The sequence below is a fragment of the Mobula hypostoma genome, chromosome 2, assembly GCF_963921235.1.
Source record: "Mobula hypostoma chromosome 2, sMobHyp1.1, whole genome shotgun sequence".
Classification (NCBI taxonomy): domain Eukaryota; kingdom Metazoa; phylum Chordata; class Chondrichthyes; order Myliobatiformes; family Myliobatidae; genus Mobula; species Mobula hypostoma.
Genome location: NC_086098.1, coordinates 177,175,233 through 177,195,721, shown reverse-complemented (window position 1 = coordinate 177,195,721; position 20,489 = coordinate 177,175,233). Strand labels below are relative to the sequence as shown.

The 20,489-nt window shown below is 42.8% G+C and overlaps 1 protein-coding gene across 7 annotated transcripts in view; it reads right to left on the bottom strand.

Annotated features, from left to right (window-relative positions):
• The window catches only part of LOC134342708 (zinc fingers and homeoboxes protein 3-like), a 126,572-nt gene that overhangs the window by 11,865 nt on the left and 94,218 nt on the right, over positions 1-20,489 (bottom strand). The window contains exon 2 of one of the 7 annotated variants that reach the window (XM_063041154.1): positions 4,138-4,251. The exons of the other annotated variants lie outside the window; for them this stretch is intronic. The gene's annotated coding sequence lies outside the window, so the exon portion shown is untranslated. The remainder of the gene's footprint in view (positions 1-4,137; positions 4,252-20,489) is intronic. 7 annotated transcript variants of the gene reach the window in all.

Below are 20,489 nucleotides of genomic sequence, written 5' to 3'. Positions count from 1 at the left end.
CTGGAACATGTCAGAATAGAAATAAAACACTAATTTATTCTTGTGGAACATCCCATACTAACGGAGTAGGAACTCCTATGGATAAAAACATGGCAAAAAGTGTTTTAGGACATTGGGCAATATCAGAAAGAGTGCTCCTTGTTTGATTCAGAGGACAACCATTTGATTTAGCAATTATACAGGTATATGCACCAACAACAGATGGAACAAATGAGGATATAGATAAATTCTATGAAGAGATTGAACAAGCAAAGAATGGATGCAAATCTCAAGATATTGTTATTGTCATGGGAGATCTAAATGCTAAAGTAGGACAAGGTGCTGATGGAAATACCACAGGAAAATTTGGACTAGGAGAAAGAAATGATAGAGGTGAGAAATGGGTAGAATGGTGCGAGATGAATAATCAGGTCATTATGAATACCTACTTTAAAAACCATCCAAGATGCTTGTGGACCTGGAAAAGTCCAGGTGATAACACTAGAAATCAAATTGACTTTATTACTATAAACCAAAGATTTAGAAACTCAGTGACTCAATGCAAAACATATCCAGGTGCAGACTGTAATAGTGACCATAACTCAGTAGTATGTCATGTAAAAGTAAACCTTAAAAAACTAAAGCAGCAAAAACCTGAACAATCCCTTGACTACTTGCAATTAATTAAAGAAGAAAACTTAAGACAAAAATTTACAATTGAAGTAAGGAATAGATTTCAAAGTCTAGAAATAGAACCAGTTGAAGATGATAGCAATCATGTAGAAATGAAGTTTAACTCTCTAAAGGATGCCTTGGTAGAATCAGCAAAGTCAGTGATTCCTAAAAAAGGAAAAAGCACAAAGAATAAATGGATGACAGATGAAATCAAAAATCTAATGGAAGAAAGCAAATCCTATAGAATATTAAGTCCTTAGATAAAAAAAAGTTAAAAGCTTATGTCAAAAAGCCAAAGAAGAATGGTTAAACCAGGAATGTGAGCAATTAGAAAGAATCCCTATTACTGATCCAAAAAGGTTACATCAACAAATCAAGAATATCACTGGTAAAAAGCTCCTCTGTTCTTCAGGTGGATGTTTGAAAGCAAAGGACGGTATTATTATCATGGAAAAAGATGAGATTATGAACAGGTGGACTGAGTATATTCAGGAATTGTTTGAAGACGATCAAGGCGAAAAACCAGAAATTAAGAAGAACATTGAAGGTCCAAGTATTTTAAAATCTGAAGTTTGTAATGCAATAAATAAGATGAAGAAAGGAAAGGCAGCAGGTCCTGATGAATTAGTAATAGAACAAATTATCACCCTCGAAGATTATGGAATTGAAAAACTTACTGATTTAATCAATGACATTTATGAGACGGGAATAATACCAGAAGAGATGAAAAAATCAGTATTTATCACTCTTCCTAAGAAACCTGGAGCAATAGAATGTGAATTACATAGGACCATAAGTTTAATGAGTCATATCACCAAGATACTTTTAAGAATTTTGATGACAAGAGCTAAAAGTAAGGTACAAGCTGAAATAGGTAAAGAACAATGTGGTTTTGTGAAAGACAAAGGTGCAAGAAACGCAATATTGATGTTAAGGATACTATCAGAACAAGCTATTCAAATGCAAAAAGATTTGTTTGCTTGTTTTAACGACTACACAAAAGCACAAAAGCAAGTGAAGCACAATAAGTTATTTGAAATATTACAGAAAACTCTAGATCTAGATTCGAAAGACCTCCGCCTAATCAGAAATCTGTACTGGGAACAAACTGCCGCTGTAAGAATAGATGGAGAAGCAAGTCAGTTTACGAAAATCAAGACAAGTGTTAAACAAGGGCGTGTTTTCTCCCCTGATTTATTTAATGTGTACAGTGAAACAATATTACAAAAAAAAAAGAGACATCTTGGGAATCAAAATTGGCAGTGAAAACATCAATAATTTCAGATATGCAGATGACACTGTGTTAATTGCAAGTACGGAGGAAGAACTACAAAACTTAATTGATATACTTGTTGAAGAAAGTGCAAAAATGGGTCTATCTATCAATTGCAAAAAGAAAGAATGTATGGTGATATCCAAAAAGAAGGAGAATCCTATCCACAGGCTGAGAATAAATGGGGAAGACATAAAACGAAGTATAGAACTTTTGCTACTTAGGAAGCTGGGTGACATCAGATGGCAGGTGCGACATGGACATCAAGAGAAGAATAGGGATGGCAAAAGACACCTTTATGAGAATGAAGAGTATACTGACCAATACTAAACTAGGCATGACAACCCGCCTCAGAGTACTGAAATGTTACGTTTATCCAGTTATATTATATGGCTCAGAATGTTGGACAATATCTAGTAACATGAGGAAACGAATTGAAGCAGCAGAGATGTGGTTTTTGAGGAGGATGCAAATGATATCATGGACGAAACAAATATCTAACGAGGATGTCATGAACCGAGGCAAACACAAAAAGAGAAATAATGTATGAGATCATGAAAAGGCAACGTAACTTCATTGGACATGTGATTAGGAAAGAGGAGTTAAAAAACACGGTAATTATGGGAAAGATTGAAGGGAAGAAAGCAAGAGGAAGACAAAGACAAATGATGATGGAGACAGCAGCCAGAGATCTGGAAATGAATACCAATGAATTGATCCACTTGACCCGAAACAGGAGTGTGTGGGCCATGACAGTCAAAGCTCAAACTGGGCACGGCACCTGATGATGGTGATGACAACCTCCTCCCAGATGGTAGCGATGAGAAATGGACAAGCCCTGGATGGCAGGCATCACTCATGATTAATGCTGCTTTTTGAGGCATTGCCTTTCGAAGACGCCCTTGATACTGGGAGGGCTCGTGTCCATGATGAAGCTGACTGAGTTCACACTGATCCCACATTCTTATCAACTCCACTAAACGACTACTCCTTAGCTACAGACTAGGGGCAATTTACTGTGGCCAATTAACTGGCTGACCTGCATAATACCAGAGGATGATGGACAGGTGGGGAGGGAATGGTAGATGGGTGGAGAGAGGGTACTGGATGGATGGGGAAAGGATGTTGGACAGATGGGGAGGGGATGCTGATGGATAGGGAGGGGAGGCTGGATGGGTGGGGAGGGGATGGTGGAAGGGTGATTCTGTTGATGAATAAGTCATTACAGTTATAATGGATTACTGGACTTCTATGTGCCCAGGCCAAAGAAACAGGCAGGAAAAATCATTACAGACATTACCTACCCTGCAAACTGCCTTTCCAAAAGTTCCCTTCTGGAAAGCACTCTAGGGCTACTGAAACAAAAACTTCATAACATCTTAAAAGTTTCTTCCCTCAGGCAGTCAATCTGATCAACCATTCTAGTTAGCTACACACATCAAAGTTGCCGGTGAACGCAGCAGGCCAAGCAGCATCTCTAGGAAGAGGTACAGTCGACGTTTCAGGCCGAGACCCTTCGTCAGGACTTTGAAGTGTGTTGCTTGAATTTCCAGCATCTGCAGAATTCCTCGTGTTTGCGTATTCTAGTTAGCTCCCTCAGACACCTTAAACCACTTTTCATAATGCTGTAAATATATACATATATTAATGCACATTTTATTCCATAACCACCCTTTAACCTCTAACTTGATTTTTTATATATTTCCTTAATCTTTCTAATTGTTGAGTGTTTTTTGTTGCACGAAAAGCCCTGACCAACGCATCACAGCAAACTCCTAATACACATAAATAAAAATGATGCATAAAGTTGATCCTTGATATTGGACTGCAAAATACTACTAAGGAAGGAACAATGACACTGAATTATAGAATATTGAATAGAGATCCATGATTTATAACTAAGGCTAATAATAATGTCAGAAAATATGGGAAACACTCAGCAGAACAGTCAGCATTTGTGGAAAGAGAAATAGTTAATATTTTAGCTGGAAAACCCTTCACTATTTTTATCTAGAAATACAGCATGGAACAGATTTTTCCTGCCCAATGAGCCACACCACCCAACAACTCACCTATTTAACACAAGCCTAATCAAAGAACAATTTCCAGTGACCAACCAACTAACTAGAATGCCTTTGGACTGTGGGAAGAAACCAGAGCACCCAGAGGAAACCCATACAGTTCACAAGGAAAAAGAACAAACTCCTTACTGACAGTGCTGGAATTGAACTCCAAACTCCAAGGCCCCCGAGCTCTAATAGTGGCGCTAACTGTGACTGTGGCACTCACTTCTATTCTTTATGTCAGATTTCTTTGATTTTGATCTGTAAGTAGGAGCATGGGGTAAAGTCACTTCACTGAAGGAAATCAAGATTTTTTCTTTGCTGAAGATAATTAGAAAAAAAGTACAAATAACAAAACATTTACAATTGTTAAAGGTAACAAGCTCCACAAATGCAGGATTTGGTTTGCTAAATAAATGCTGAAGGGTGTCAAAGTTTACGGGGAGAAGGCTGGAAGGCTGGAGATTGGGGTTGAGAGGAAAAATAAATCAGCCATGATGAACGGCAGAAGAACTCGATGGCCCAGATGGCCTAGATCTGCTCCTATGTCCTATGGTCTTCTAAAAGCCTTTGTGCTGTCATAGCATCCACAGGAACTCTTGATGGCCTCTCTCTGTGTGCCTGCATGACTAAATCCCTCTGCATCACTGGGCTTGACTGACAGCAGGAGCTGATGCAGTGGAGACCCCACAGAGAGAGATCAGAATGACCACGTAAACCAAGTCTATCACCAATATCACACAGCTTTCCTGGTGGGCTCTCATTCCAGGCACCAGGCTGAAGGCACTGATCCAGATCTCTGTGCCCAACAGGTTTACCAGTTATTTCTGCCTTCTCAGCCAAGCCAACTTGCAAGTCTATCAGCTGTCCCTTCTCTAAGTGTTTTATAATTAGGAGTCCTATTAAAAATCAAAAGCACATGAGAACTTAACTTCCTTCCTTTTGGCCAAGGTTTGGGATCACTGACCTGGAGATAGAAGGTCAAGTTCCACTGTGTTAGCTGAGGTATTCATGTTCAAGTACTTATATTACCAAATGCTGAAATACTGAAAACTGTGAATCAAGTAGACACAGGGGAGGAGGGGAATGGGCGAAGATGTTTATATTGCTAGGAGAGTCTAGGATCTGAGGGCCCAGCCTCAGATTAAAGGGACGTCCCTTTAGAACTGAAACGAGAAGGATGGTCAATGTGTAGAATTTGTTGCCACAAAGAGCTGTGGAGGCCAAGTCATTGGGTGTATTTACGGCAGAGATTGACAGGTTCTTCATTATTAAGGGAGTCAAGGGTTAAGTGTCAGTGTGGGGAATGCAATGCCTGGGGTGGTGGTAAAGGCAGGTACTGTACATTAGGGATATTTAAGAGACTCTTGGATAGGTACATAGATGAAATAAAAATGGAGGTCTATGCAGGAGGAGTGCTTCAGATTGAGCTTGGAGTAGGTTGACAGGTCGGCACAACATTGTGGGCCGAAGGGCCTGTACTGTGCTACAATGTTCTGTGCTCCATGTCACAGGGGGAAGGCAGGAGACTGGGGTTGAGAAAGGAAAAACAACTACGATTGAATGGCGGAGGCAGACTCCTTGTTCAAATTTCCTTAATGTACTCAAATATTTTATTATATTCTTAGGGTGTTCACTAAATTATCTAGGATTTTAAAAGTTAATCCTCATAACCATAATAGATTGATTATATCTGACGATGACAGATCTGTGCAGTTCTGCTGTGTGGCTGCTGAGTCCACGTTGTGAGTGGCGTGGACGTCTATAAAAGGGGCATGAAAACTGAGCTCGATCTGGAAGTGCAGCCCCTGCTATTGCTTTTTTTCTTTGTCGGGCAATGATTAGTACTGCTGGCGTCTCTCCTCCACATTGTTGTGAGCAGTTCTAACCAAAGCTTGCCAGAAATAAGAGCTGGCCCCGCAAACTAGCTCTGTCATTTATCAAGATCATGAACAGCTTCCAGCCCTGTCGCCATACCCTTTGACTTCCTTGGTGTCCTGTAGAGATTAACGGCCTTGCGGGAAGGAAATCTGCCATCCATACCTAGTCCATCATATATAGAAACATAGAAATCCACAGCACGTTACAGGCCCTTCGGCCCACAATGTTGTGCTGACCATGTAACCTACTCTAGAATTTCCATAGCGCATAGCCCTCTATTTTTCTAAGATCCATGTACAGATCTAAGAGTCTCTTAAAAGACCCTATTGTATCCACCTCTACCACATGCACCTACCACTCTCTGTGTGAAAAACTTACCTCTGACATCCCCCTCTATACCTACTTCCAAGCACCTTAAAACTATACCCCCTCATGTTAGCCATTTCAGCTCTGGGAAAAAGCCTCTGGCTATCCACACAGTCAATGCCTCTCATCATCTTATACACATCTATCAGGTCACCTCTCGTCCTCCAAGGAGAAAAGGCCAAGTTCGCTCAACCTATTCTCATAAGGCATGCTCCAATAATGGCAATGTCCTTGTAAATCTCCTCTGCACTCTTTCTATAGTATCCACGTCCTTCCTGTAGTGAGGTGACCAGAACTGAACACAGTATTGCAAGTGGGGTCCAACTAAGGTCTTACATAGCTATAGTTAAATACATATGACACAATACTTAACAACTATTACCTGCTGAGGGGTGTCCTTTTAAAACAGAGATGGGCATGAACTTCTTTAGCTAGGGAGTGGTGAATCTGTGGGATTCGTTGCCACAGGCAACTGTGAAGGCCAAGTCACTGGGTAAATTTAAGGCAGAGGGTGACAAATTCTTGATTAGTCAGGGCATGAAGGGATACGGGGAGAAGGCAGGAGATTGGGGCTGAGAGAGAAAGTTGATTGGACATGATGAAATGGTGGAGCAGACTCAGTGGGCCAAATGGCCTAATTCTGCTCCTTCATCTTATTGGTCTTAGGGTATAATATCAACATCTCATAATTAAATAAATTTCATATCCTTGTAATATTAAAAAAACAAGTTTTAACAAGGAACACAAAATACTGGAGGAACTCTGCATGTCAGGCAGCATCTTTGGAGAGGAATAATCAGGCAATGTTTCAGGCCAAGACCCTCCAGCATGAGTCCTGATGAAGGGTCTCAGCCCAAAACTCAAAGTGTTTATCCCTTTCCATAGACACTGCCTGATCTGCTCAGTTCCTTCAGCATGTTTTGGTGTGTTACTCTGGATTTCCAGCATCTGCTGGTGTTTAGCACAGATGATATGATTACCCACCATGGATGTGGACTCTGTTTGGCAGACAACGTCTGGAACGGGAGGAGTTGGGCCTTATCAAGGTTCACCCAGATAAGCTACAAGACTCTGTGCTCTGTGGGCTGTTCTCAGGGACATTAACTGAGGCAAACATCAACTGCTGCTGGAACATCATCAACTCAAGCAAATACACACTATCATTTACTCAAAAATGTGTTGGTCTACCAGATTAAAGAGACGTCCACAAGTAAATACTGCCAATTCACACACACCAAGGTGTGGGACAGTGTGCTGAGGGACACAGTGAACCAAACTAACTGAAACACAACCTGGAATGTAAATACCAATGCCCAAGAATGAAAAAGGCTAAAGAAAGTGAACACAGCTCTGTCCATTATAGGCAAAGCCCTTCCCACCATTGAGTACATTTACATGGAGCTCTGCCACAAGAGTGCAAAGGACCCCTACCATCTAAGCAATACCCTCTCCTCACTACTACAATCGGGCAGGAGGTTCAGAAGCCTTTGTTCCCACACTACCAGGTTCAGGAACAGTTATTATCATACAAGCATCAGGCTTCTGAACTGCTGAGGATAAATTCATTCACCAGAACTCACAACTGATTCCACAATCTACAGACTGTTTACAACTCATGTATCCAGTACTATTTTTATTTGCAAAGTTTGTCTTCTTATGCCCATCAGTTATTTATCAGCATTTGTCTGTTTATGTATAGCCTTTTTGTAACATTCGATTTTCTTCTTCTTTCTGTAAATGCCTGCAAAAGGTGGCTCTCAAGGTAATATATGGTAACATGTAGGTTGATGGCCTCCGTTAGTCAAGGTCGACCATGGATCTTGTGTCTTAGGTGTTGAAGTCGAAACAGAGCCAGGGCAGTATGATATGGAGAGCGAGGTGTTGCCCTTTCAGCAGGCTCCCCCTCAAAAACGAAGCTGTTGAACCCAAAGGAACAGCAGGAAAATGACTAGCAATGGCTCAGTTTCATAACTACTCTGGGCCCAGTCCTTTATCAAATGTCAGCCAAATGCCAGTGAACGAAACACGTCCAGCACAACAAATTAAAAATGTAATAAATACAAGAGATTCGACAGATGCTAGAAATCCAGAGCAACACACACACACACACACACACACACACACACACACACACACAGAGTCTCAGCCCAAAATGCTGACTCTTCATTCCTTTCCATGGATGCGACCTGACCTGTTAAATTTAAAGATGTCATTTCTTCTACTCATGGCTTTGTAAAAAGGGGCCATTCTTTAAAAAAAATCACTTTATTATTAAAGGGGCATTTTAAAGAATGGCCCCTTTCTGAAGGGTGGGGAGATGGAAGTTTATGTTCATGTACTTCTCCCATCCCCCACCACTCAGTACAATCTGCTTTGATTTGAAATCAGTCTGGGCCTCCCATCCACCCTGCCTCCATCTCCTCCCCAGGGCACGTCAGCATCGCTCAGTACAGGGAGTTCTGCACAGACCATCTCTCCTTCCAGCCGGCTCGTCACCACCCCCACCCCCCCCCCCACCTTCACTGGTGCAAGCTCCATCAGCCAGTACCACATCCCGACATATGGAAGCAATGCTCCTCTCTCTGTGTGTAAAAGAAAATTTCCCATGTATCCCCCTTAAACTTGCTCTTCTCTCCTTAAATCCACAGACACAAGTACTTGAAATGTTAACCCCTGTACTCAGATCACCCGAAAGGGAATCTACAGAGCAATGTTCCCCCTCAGTCTCTTGAGCCCCATCCATCAGGAAGAGTAGAATGGGCCTGGTAGACTTGTTGCTCTATTTCTGCCTGTTTTTGATATCTTTACCACAGGGAAAAGATCTGGTCTGTCTATGCCTCTCCTAACCTTAATTTAGCTCCTAACATGTCACCCATTAGCTTCCTTCATTCCAGGGGTTAAAAGCCAATCCAATCCATCCTCCCCATAACTAATATCCTGCAGTCCTTAAGACCACAAGACAAAGGAGCAGAATTAGGCCATTCAGCCCATCGACTCTGCTCTGTCATTCCATCATGGCTGATCCCGGATCCCATTCAACCCCATACACCTGCCTTCCCACCATATTCTTCAGTGCCCCGACCAATCAAGAAGCTATCAATTTACGGTTTAAATATACCCACGGACTTGGCCTCCATCGCAGTGTATGGCAGAGCATTCCACAGATTTACTACACTCTGGCTAAAAAAATTCCTCCTTACCTCTGTTCTAAAGGTCGCCCCTCAATTTTGAGACTGTGCCCTCTAGCTCTGGATACCCCCACCAGAGGAAACATCCTCTCCACATCCACCTCATCTAGTCCTTTCAACATTCCGTCGGTTTCAATGAGATCCCTCCTGCATTCTTCTAAATTCCAGTGAGTACAGGCCCAAAGCTGCCAAATGTTCCTCATATATTAACCTCTTCATTCCCGGAATCATCCTTGTGAACCTTTTCTGGACTCTCTTCAATGACAGCACATCCTTTCTGAGATATGGGGCCCAAAACTGTTGACAATACTCCAAGTGTGACCTGACTAGTGTCTTATAAACGCTCAGCATTATCTCCTTGCTTTTAGATTCTATTCCCTTGAAATAAATGCCAACATTGTATTTGCCTTCTTTACCACAGACTCAACCTGTAAATTAACCTTCTGGGAGTCTTGCATGAGGACTCCTAAGTCCCTCTCCACATCAGTCCATCAACATCTGGAAATGATGACGACATTTCCAGCACTTAAAGTTGGCAACATTCGGCAGGTCAGGAAGAAGAGGGGGAGAGGGGGAGAGAGAGCGAGAGAGAGAGGGAGGGAAAGGTAAAGGGGAAAGGGGGGGGAGAGAGATGGAGGGGAGAGGGAGAAGATTGAAGAACCTTCTCTTTGCTTCTTTATCCACAGATGCTGAGTGACCATAAGCCATGGGAGCAAAATTAGGCCACTCAGCCCATCGAGCCTGCTCCAACATTCAACAGTGGCTGATTTATTTTCCCTCTCAATGCAGTGGTTCCATTTACTGCTTTTATTTCAGATCTCCAGCATCTGTGGTATTTTGATTTCTGTCCACTAAGAGGCCAGGCAGGGTAAAGATGGCAGATTTCACTCCCTGAAGCATATTAGTAGGCCAGTTAAGTGTCTGGGACTAGCTACTGTATCTCTGTTAATTCCAAATTCAATTAACTACTTGAATTTGGTCTCTCCAGCTGCCAGGGTGGGATTCAAACTATTTGGATCTGTTTACTATCTGCATTGTACTCTGTGTCGTGCATTTATTATCTGTATTATAGGAACTAGTCACGTGAGTGAGAGCGCAGTAAAAGCGAAGGGAATAAATTACGTAATCGGGCTTTGTTTAGTGTGGAGCTGGGGACCGACGAATGTCATATCTTTTGTTGACTGCTTGGATACACTTAATTGCATTGCTAATTGCTAATAAAGGATCAAATACATCTCCTCGACTTTTGGAACATTATTATTGGATCGATTGGAAGGCACATCATACAAGGACAACAACCCATGCTAAGTCGCCAGCAGCAGCATTGGATTGTTAGAATAGCCGCTACACGGGGTTCCAGACCGACTGTCAAGTAACTAGAGCACTAAAGCAACACACCCAAAATAATGAAGGAACTCAGTAGGCCAGGCAGCATCTACGGAAAAGTGTAAACAGTCAACGCTTCAGGCCGAGACCCTTCATCAGGACTAGAAAGAAAGAGGAGAGGTCACAGTAAGGTGGGGGAGGGGAGGAAGTTGTACATAGTGGTAGGTGATAGGTGAAACTGAGAGGGGGAGGGGATGAGGTAAAGAGCTGGGAAGTCGATTGGTGAAAGAGATAAAGGCTGGAGAAGAGGGAATCTGGTAGGAGAGGACAGAAGACCATGGAAGAAAGGGGAGGGGGAGGAGCACCAGAGGGAGTGATAGGCAGGTAAGGAGAGAGGGAAACAGGAAAGGGGAATGGCGAAGGGAGGTGGGGATAGCAACTTCCAGAAGTTTGAGAAATCAATGTTCATGCCATCACGTTGGAGGCTATCCAGACAGAATATAAGGTGTTGCACCTCCAACCTGAGTATGGCCTCATCGCAGCCGTAGAGGAGGCTGTGGACTGACATGTCGGAATGGGAATGGGAAGTAGGATTGAAATGGGTGGCCACCGGGAGATCCCGCTTTTTCTGGTGGACAGAGCGCAGGTGCTTGGCGAAATTCCTCTGTGATTTCTACTAACTAGAGCACCACGCTATCATTCTCTCATTGGAACTTACTGACGTCCCTGGGACTGGGGGAAGTGAACAGCAGGAAAAGCCCTATTATTTCCAACACCACTCCCCCCCCCAACCTTTCCTGTTCCAACGTGGGTTTGCCTTTCAGTGTGCAACAGGTCTCAGGATCAGCTCCACTTGGAAGAAACCACACAAGTACCATTTGTCCCCAGTAGGATCTATGCCTTGCCTGTTTAAGTGTCTTTCTATACGCCTCTTTATCACAGTGATTGCATCTGATTCCATCACCATCTTTGGCAGCAAGCTCTAGATATCAACCTCCCTTCCCCCTCAGATCCCCTTTAAAACTTCTTCTTCTTACCTTTAACCTATGCCCTCTTGGGTTTTTAAAATTTTTTTGAAGGCCCACCAGTGCCTTTACTTCCTGAGAAAGCTGAAGAAATTTGGCCTGTCCCCTAAAACCCTCACTAATTTTTATAGATGCACCGTAGAAAGCATTCTTCTAGGGTGCATCACAACCTGGTATGGAAGTTGTCCTGTCCAAGACCAGAAGAAGCTTCAGAAGATTGTGAACACAGCCCAGCACATCACACAAACCAATCTTCCGTCCTTGGACTCACTTTACACCGCACGCTGTCGGAGCAGTGCTGCCTGGATAATCAAGGACACGTCCCACCCAGCCAACATACTTTTTGTCCCTCTTCCCTTCGGGAGAAGGTTCAGGAGCTTGAAGACTCATATGGCCAGATTTGGCAACAGCTTCTTTCCAACTGTGATAAGACTGCTGAACAGATCCTGACCTGGATCTGGGCCGTACACTCCAAATATCCGGACCTGCATCTCAGTTTTCTTGCACTACTTTACTTTCCCTTTTCTATTTTCTATTTATGATTTATAATTTACATTTTCAATATTTACTATCGATTTGTACTACAGGGAGTGCGAAGCGCAGAATCAAATATCACTGTGATGATTGTACGCTCTAGTATCAATTGTTTGGCGACAATAAAGTATAAAGTATATCCTCACCATGGGGAAAAATTGGGACTGTCTATGCCTCTCCTAATCTTACTTTGCTTCTAATAGGTCACCCCTTAGCCTCCTTCATTCCAGTGGAATAAAGCCAATCCAATCCATTCTCTCCCCATAACTAACGTCCCACAGTCCATCAGCATTCTGGTGCATCTCCTCTGCACCCTCTCCAGTGCAATCACATCTCACATCTAGATGTGAATGGTGGTGGACAATTAAATGTGGATCAGAAAGAATATTTCCACCCTCTGTAATGGCAGGGCCTGTCAAAACCCAACCGTACGCCCTCATCGAGTAAGGCCGGCCAACAGGGCTCTGGTGAAGCTGTCTAGGTCAATCCCCTGTACAGAGGATACAATGGATCAAAGAAACATTGATACCATTGACTTTGGACGATAGAGATGGGAGATCCTCAATGGCCTATGCTCCACTTAGGAGCTAAGGCCCCAAGTAAGTAAGTAATGGCAGAGCCCAGCATGTGACAGCTCTAGGAAAGGCTGAAGGATAGTATGTTCCGCTGAAAGGGCTGAAGGATAGAAGGATATGTTCAGATGGATGTGCCAATTAGATGATCCAGTTTCCCCCTGAGATCCCCACTAACTAATCTCCAACCAATTCAATTCACTGTGTGTGATATCAAGAAACGGCTCTCATCAGCCTTCATTGCACTTCCACCAACTCACCTCTCATCTTCCTTCATCCCTAACAGAAAAGCCCTAGCTCACACAACCTTTCCTCATAAGGCATGCTCTCCACTCCAGGCAGTATCCTGGTAAATCTCCTCTACATCCTCTCAAAAGCTTCCACACCCCTCCTATAATGAGGCAGCCAGAACTGAGCACAATACTGCAAGAGACTCACAAGATTTTGACAGATGTACTGTGGCGAGCATGCTAACTGGCTGCATCACTGTCTGGTCTGGTGGGGGGGGGGCGTGCAATGCATAGGATGAACGTAAGCTGCAGGAAGTCGTAGACTGAGTCAGCTCATCATAGGCACTGGCTTCCCCAGCTTCCAGGGCTTCTTCAAGGAGCAGTACCTCAAAAAGACAGCATCCATCATTAAGGACCCTGCCCCCACCCACCCCCACCCCATCACCTAGGACATCCCTCTTCTCATTGCTACCATCAGGGAGGAAGTACAGGAGCCTGAAGGCACACACTCAATGATTCAGGAACAGCTTCTTCCCCTCTGCCATCAGATATCTCAATGGACATTGAACCCATGAACACCACCTCACTACATTTTTGCACTACTTATTTAATTTAACACATATATTATATATATACACACACACTTCTTACTGTAATTTGCAGTTTTTATTATGTATTGCAATGTACTGCTGCCACAAAACAACAAATTTGGTCTAACTACATTTTCATAGAGCTGCAATATTACCTTGCAGTTCGTGAGCTCAGTCCCCTGATTAATGAAGGCCAATACACCATATATCTTTTTAACTGCTCTATTAACTTGTAAGGAACTTTGAGCAATCTATGGACATGGAGCCCAATGCTCCCTGTCCTCCACACTGCTAAATATCCTGCCATTAAGCTTGTACTCTGCCTTCAAATTTGACTTTCCAAAGTGAATCACTTTGAGTCCTGATGAAGGGTCTCAGCCCAAAATGTCAACTATTTGTTCTTTTCCATAGATGCTGTCTGACGTGCTGAGTTTCCCCAGCACCTTGTGTGTGTTGGCTCTAGATTTCCAGCATCTGCAGAATGTCTTGTGTTTACACTTCACACTTTTTTGGGTAGAACCAGATATCATTGAATGCTAGAAGAGCTGAACAGCTGGCTAGCTCAATTTTCTCTTAATAACCAAATTCATTACTAACCAGATGATAGTGAACACAAGAGATTCTGTAGATGTTGGAAATTTTGATCAATATGCACAAAATGATGGAAGAACTCATCAAGGCAGGCAGCATCTATGGTGGGGAAATCAGTGGTTGATGTTTCGGGCCAAGCCCCTTCATCAGGTGAACAAGGTAAAATGCAAGTTAGCAGTTGGGAGTGAGGGCAGTGGGTGGTGTACCTTGGTGGCACTGATACGGCCACCAGTCACACACGGTCAAGACATCATCTTCACAGAGTCAAAGAACACTGGACACAAAGGCATCGTTATGAACACTCTCTTTTTCCACCGGAAACAAGTTAGGAAGATGGAGATTTGCCCAATCCATTGCTAGGCTCTTTAATCCAAATGCTTTCAGTTCACTGACTGCCAATCAGATGTTTTAATATATTTACTGATTTTTATTTATTGAGGTACAGTGTGGCATAGGCCCTTCCAGCCCTTTGAGCCAAGCAATTCCCCGATTTAATCTGAGCCTAATCACAGGATAATTTACAATGACTAATTAATATACCAGCCAGTCTTTGGACTGTCGGAGGAAACTGGAGCACCCAGTGAAAACCCACGTGGTCATGGGGAGGATGAACAAACTCCTTACAGGCCGTGGCAGGAATTGAACCCAGGTTACCTGTATTGTAAAGTGTTGTGCTAACCACTACACTATCATGCCGCCCTATACTTTTAACAACTGAATCACTGATGAAGCGTCTGCACATAGGTTTTTTTTGGCGTGTGCCTGCATGCATGCGAGTCTGTGCGTGTGCATGTGTCTGCGTCTGCGTGTGTCCGTGATGATACATTTTTCATGGCTTTTTCCAAGGCACGGAGCGAGAGAGAGAGACTGTGTGACACACCACTCCTCACACAGACATTTTCACAGTATTTTCCCTTTGTTTTACGAGGTCGAGTTGCGATCTCGACACTCAACCTGGCACGGATGGAAAGCGTCCTTGGGGGCAGACCCGACTAGTTTCGAATCCGGGAACCTCCGCTCCTGGGTCTGGCGGCGATGTTGTTGAGCCACCAGCCGGCCCTGTACATAGGTTTTTCAAAGGTGGTTTACCCGCCGGTGGTGTGATGGCATCAGTGCCGGACTTCTTCAAGGCAAGTGGTCCCAGGTTCGAATCAGGCCAGCTTCTTACACGCTTTCCATCTGTGTCGAGCTGAGCGTCAAGCTAGCAACTCAGCCTCGTAAAAAAAAATAGACCAAATGCTAAAGAGTTGGCAAGCTTGCCGCCCAAAGTGCCACAAGGCACGGAGAGGAACAACAATAACAAAGGTGGTTTCTCTGAAACTGGAAGGTAATACACATTTGTCTTTGTAGGTGCCGTATAGAAGCCTTGGGGTGTATTCATATTAGGAAACAAAAGTCATAGCTATTGAGTATGTATTACTGTCATAGCATATGCACAGTCAATTTCTAACAAGGTAGATTTAAAGTGTTGATTTAGTTCCAACAAAGAATGAAAGAAAGATGTGCAAGGATTAAAAAGATATAAAGAAGATATTGTTTTAAATCTTCCTGCGAATAGGTGGGTGTGACAGCCTCATCTGTGGTCCGCATACCTGTTGAAGGAGAGCGATTTAGAGCCGCAGAGAGCCTAGGGACACAAGACCAGGAACTTGGCAGTGCACTGCTCAAAGCCGTCACAAACAACCTATTTATTTATTTATTCTATAATTGATTCAATCAGGGCTCTCATTAAAATAAAAAAGGAGGCCCTTGAGACTTGGAGCAATTTTCTGCTTCTGCATCCAGTCTTTGAATGGGCATCAAATAAATGCAGTTTAGCTCAAGGTCTCAGATATTTTGGAGCGGCGCAGTAGTGTCACTATTAGTGCAACGCTATTACAGCGCCTGCGACCCGGGTTCAAATCTGCCGCTGTCTGCAAGGAGTTTTATGTTCTCTCGACGACCTCAAGGGATTCCAGTGGGGGCTCCAGTTTCCTCCAACGTTCCAAAGATGGATGGGTTAGTAGGTTAATTGATCACTTGGGTGTAATTGATTGCCATGGGCTCATTGGGGCGGAAGGGCCCTTCACCATACTGTTATATCACCAAACCAGGCAAAACTCTTAATGGGGCAAATCCATCCAATAATGCCACGCAAATCCTGTGTTGCAACAACATCTTTGAATATAAAACTGACCTAGACACTCTGTAAAAAAACTGTTAATACAAAATTGGGCTCCAAAATTACTGCACTATAAGACACAGGCGCAGAGTTAGGCCATTCAGCCCATCAAGTCTGCTCATGGCTGATCCATTTCCCTCTCAACCCCATTCTCCTGCCTTCTCCCCATAACCTTTCATGCCCTGTCTAATCAAAAACCTCTCAATTTCTGCCTTAAATACACCCAATGACTTAGCCTCCACAGCCACCTGAGGCAATGAATTCCGTAGATTTATTACCCTCTAGCTAAAGAAATTCCTTCTCATCTCTGTTCTGAGTGGACATTCCCCAATTCTAAGTCTTCGCCCTCTGGTCCTACACTCTCCCACTATAGGAAACATCTTCTCCACATCCACTCTATCTTGGTCTTTCAATGTTCGATAGTTTTCAGTGAGATCCCCCCTCATTCTTCTAAACTCCAGCAAGTCCTGGCTCAGAGCCAACAACACTCTTCATCCAATAACCCTTTCAATCCTAGAATCATCCTTGTGAACCCTCTCCAATGTCAGCACATCTTTCTTAAATAAAGGGCCCAAAACTGCTCACAATACTCCAAGTGAGGCCTCACCAGTGCCTTATAAATCTTCAGCATCACATCATTACTTTTATATTCCAGTCCTCACTAGAAAGGCTCAGGAGTAGATTTCAACAATGAGGTGAAACAGAAGTTCAAAACAAGATTTTTATCGAAGTATTTCTATATCACCAATCCTACCTTGTCTTTCATTTTCTTGCAGGCATTTACAGGAAAATAACAAAACACAATAGAATTTAGGAAAACTAAATATAACAAGGGCTGATAACCAATGTGCAAAAGAAGACAAATCATGCAAATTATTTTTTTTAAAATACTGCGTGGCAGAGTCCTTGAAAGTAAGCCTATAGGTTGTGAAGTGAGGAGCCTGATGGTTGGGTAATAACTGTTCCTCAGTCCGAAGCAGCTGGGTTTGCAGTAAGGAAGGTTATGACAGGAGACACTGCAGATGCTGGAAATCTTGAGCAAAAACTGGAAACACAAGAAAGGATGGTTCAATATGTGCCAACCAGTCTCTCTCCCTCTCTCGCTCAATGTTGCTAGAGGATAGTGCCAGTCTTGGATCTTGGGCAAGGTTTAATCGACGTGGTCTGTGGATTGGACTCTGTAGGTCATGTAATGATGTGTTTCTGGTTGGTCCTTTTCTCTTGCCTTTTTGTGCGATTTTGATCAGGGTGGACTGTCCCTGCAGCCTACAGTCAATAAACAACACATCACTAAACTGAACTGAACATTTCTAGACTATTTCAATGACTTCGTGGTTTTGATGTTTTACATTCTGTGTTTTTTGCTTGTTTTTTTGCCATTTGGGCGATTTGTTCTTTTTTTTTTTGCATGTTGGAGGTTTGCAGCTTTTCTTTGAATGAGTTCCGTAGTTTTTCTTTGTTTCATGGCTGTGTGTGAAAAGACAGATCTCAGGGTTCTATCCTGCATAAATAAATGTAATTCAAATATTTGAATGTACAGGCTAGTAAGATACTGATTAATATTTTTAAGGAAAAGAAGTAAGGGGGATGTGTTGGTATTTTTAAAAAAAATTATCACCACTCATGTGGATGGTGAAGGGAAATGGAAACGCAGTTGAGAGAGAAGAATTTGCAGGGAAAGACCAGGAGAATGGGAGCTAATAGACTTAAAAAGAAAATAATAAGCACAAGAAATTCTGTAGATGCTGGAAATCCACAGCAACACACATACAAACTGCTGGAGGAACGCAACAAGTCAGGCAGCATCTACAGAGAGGAAGAAACAGTCGGCGTTTTGGGCTCAGACCCTTCATCAGGAGTCCTGATGTGGGATGTGCCAGGAGCCGTAATTGAAGAATCCTGGAACGTTGTGAGAGCCACTTGAGAAGGTATGTCATTCCAGATATAATCAACGATCCCAATGTCTTTCAGCATTCCATAAAGGACATTAGAAAGAGAAAGGAGGGTTTCTTGATTCTGCTCCAACATTCACAGTCACAGGGAAAACTGTGCCTTAACATCCTATAATATTCCCCTAGTGTCCATAGGAGCCATGGATCTACTTTCCATCCGCATTGTATTTTGTGTTGTGCGTTTATTACGGTAGTTAGTTATGTGGGTGAGGCATGGTAGTTACATATTCATGCTTTTGTCTTGAGGTCAGACTAGTGTAGTTAGAGTTAGAGACAGGTGGAAATGATATCTTCTTTGTTGACCGCTTAAAATCACTTAATAACATTTAAAATAGCTTAACTACTTTGAAGAAAGCCCAAGTATGTTTATTACTCTAAGACTATTTATTTTGATATATTGCTAGTTTTAGTTTCATTAGTTTTAACACTTCAAGATTGTTTTGATAGTTTCTGAATAAAGGATCGAATATATTCTTTGACTTTGGAACCTCGTTTTAGATTGGATGGAAGGCACATCATACAGGATTAACCCCACACCAACCCCCCATGCTCAATCTCTAAGTGGTGTTGGCTTGTTAGAGTAACCACTACAGTGCAGTGTCCAAAAATTCAATCATCTCCAGTGCATTGAATTCACCTCAGATTCCAGGCCACACATGAGGTATTTATATCCTATGTATGCAAATGGTGCTGAAAGTGGACAGAACACGTGCTAGACCCGATCTACTGTACTATGTCATATTGTGTTCACCACTCTACAGGAAGGATGTGGCTGCAGCAAGACAGGGTAAGGAGGAAATTTTACAAAGAGGCTGCCAGACAGGACAACTTAAGTTGTGAGAGAGAAAGAAGTGTTGGACTGAGGCTGTTCTAATTGACATGTGTAAGATTACGAGGGGCCGAAATAGGGTGAACAGGAAAGACTCATTTCCCTTCGCTGAGTGTTGGCTAACCAGAGAATATAGGTTTAAGTTAATTGGTGGGAGGATAACGGTTTTTCATCCAAAGCATCATGGGAGCAGAGGGGAGGTGTGTGTTGGCGAGTAACACACTCACGGAAAGCGGGTGGAGAAAGAAACTCGACAAATTTTTAAAAATCAGAAGGAGGAGCTAGGGAGAGAAAATAACTTAAATAGCTCCATTGTTGCGGACATAATGGTTACCCATTTCTTAAAATTCTATGATTGTAAGACTTTCACCCTTCTACATAAAGCAACTTTACTTTAACGCATACATAAATGACTGCTCCATTACCCAAAGACTGTGTCCCTCTTCTCAATCTCCGAATCAGAATTAGATTCAATATCACTGTCATATGTTGTGAAATTTGATGTTTTGTGGCAGCAGTACAGGGCAATACATAAAGACAATAAATTAGTCCCTCTGCTGTTTGTGAGCAGTTTGTACATTCACCCCGTGATAGCATGGGTTTCCTCCGGGTGCTCTGGTTTCCTCCCAAATCCCAAAGGTGTACCCGTTGGTAGGTTAAGTGTTTCTTGATTAAGCTAGGGATAAATCAGGGGTTGTTGGGCACGCTGCTCGAAGGGCTGGAAAAGCTATTTCCCTCCCGAATCACAATGAATAGATAGATAAGATAGATAGAAAGACAGACAGATAAATAAATAAATATTTTTTAAATAATTAAATTAAAAAATGTGAAAAGAGAGCACCAATAGTGAAGTAAGTGTTCATGGCAAAATTCAAACATTCCCATTCCCAGAACAACAGTTCAGGCCTCTGGAAATTAGTTGCCAACTTAACCACCATGCAACATCCTTCAAATTCACTGGGAGGTTAAGCAGCCAATGTCAGGGTCCTCGGACAGGCTGACCGTTCTGGCACTGCCAGTCCCAGTAGGACTGACCACTTCAGACTCCTGAAAAAAATTCTCCATTCTGAGCTCTGTCATGGGGATGGGGGGCAGGTTACAAAATGGAAAGAGGAAAGGCTTCAAGAATATGTTCAAAGCCTCCTGGAAAAAAAAATTGCAAAGATGCCACTGGCTCTTGGGTATCACTGACTCATGATGGGTCAAAAGAGAAGGGACGTTCAGGATGGTGTTGAAATTCATATGTCAGGAGTT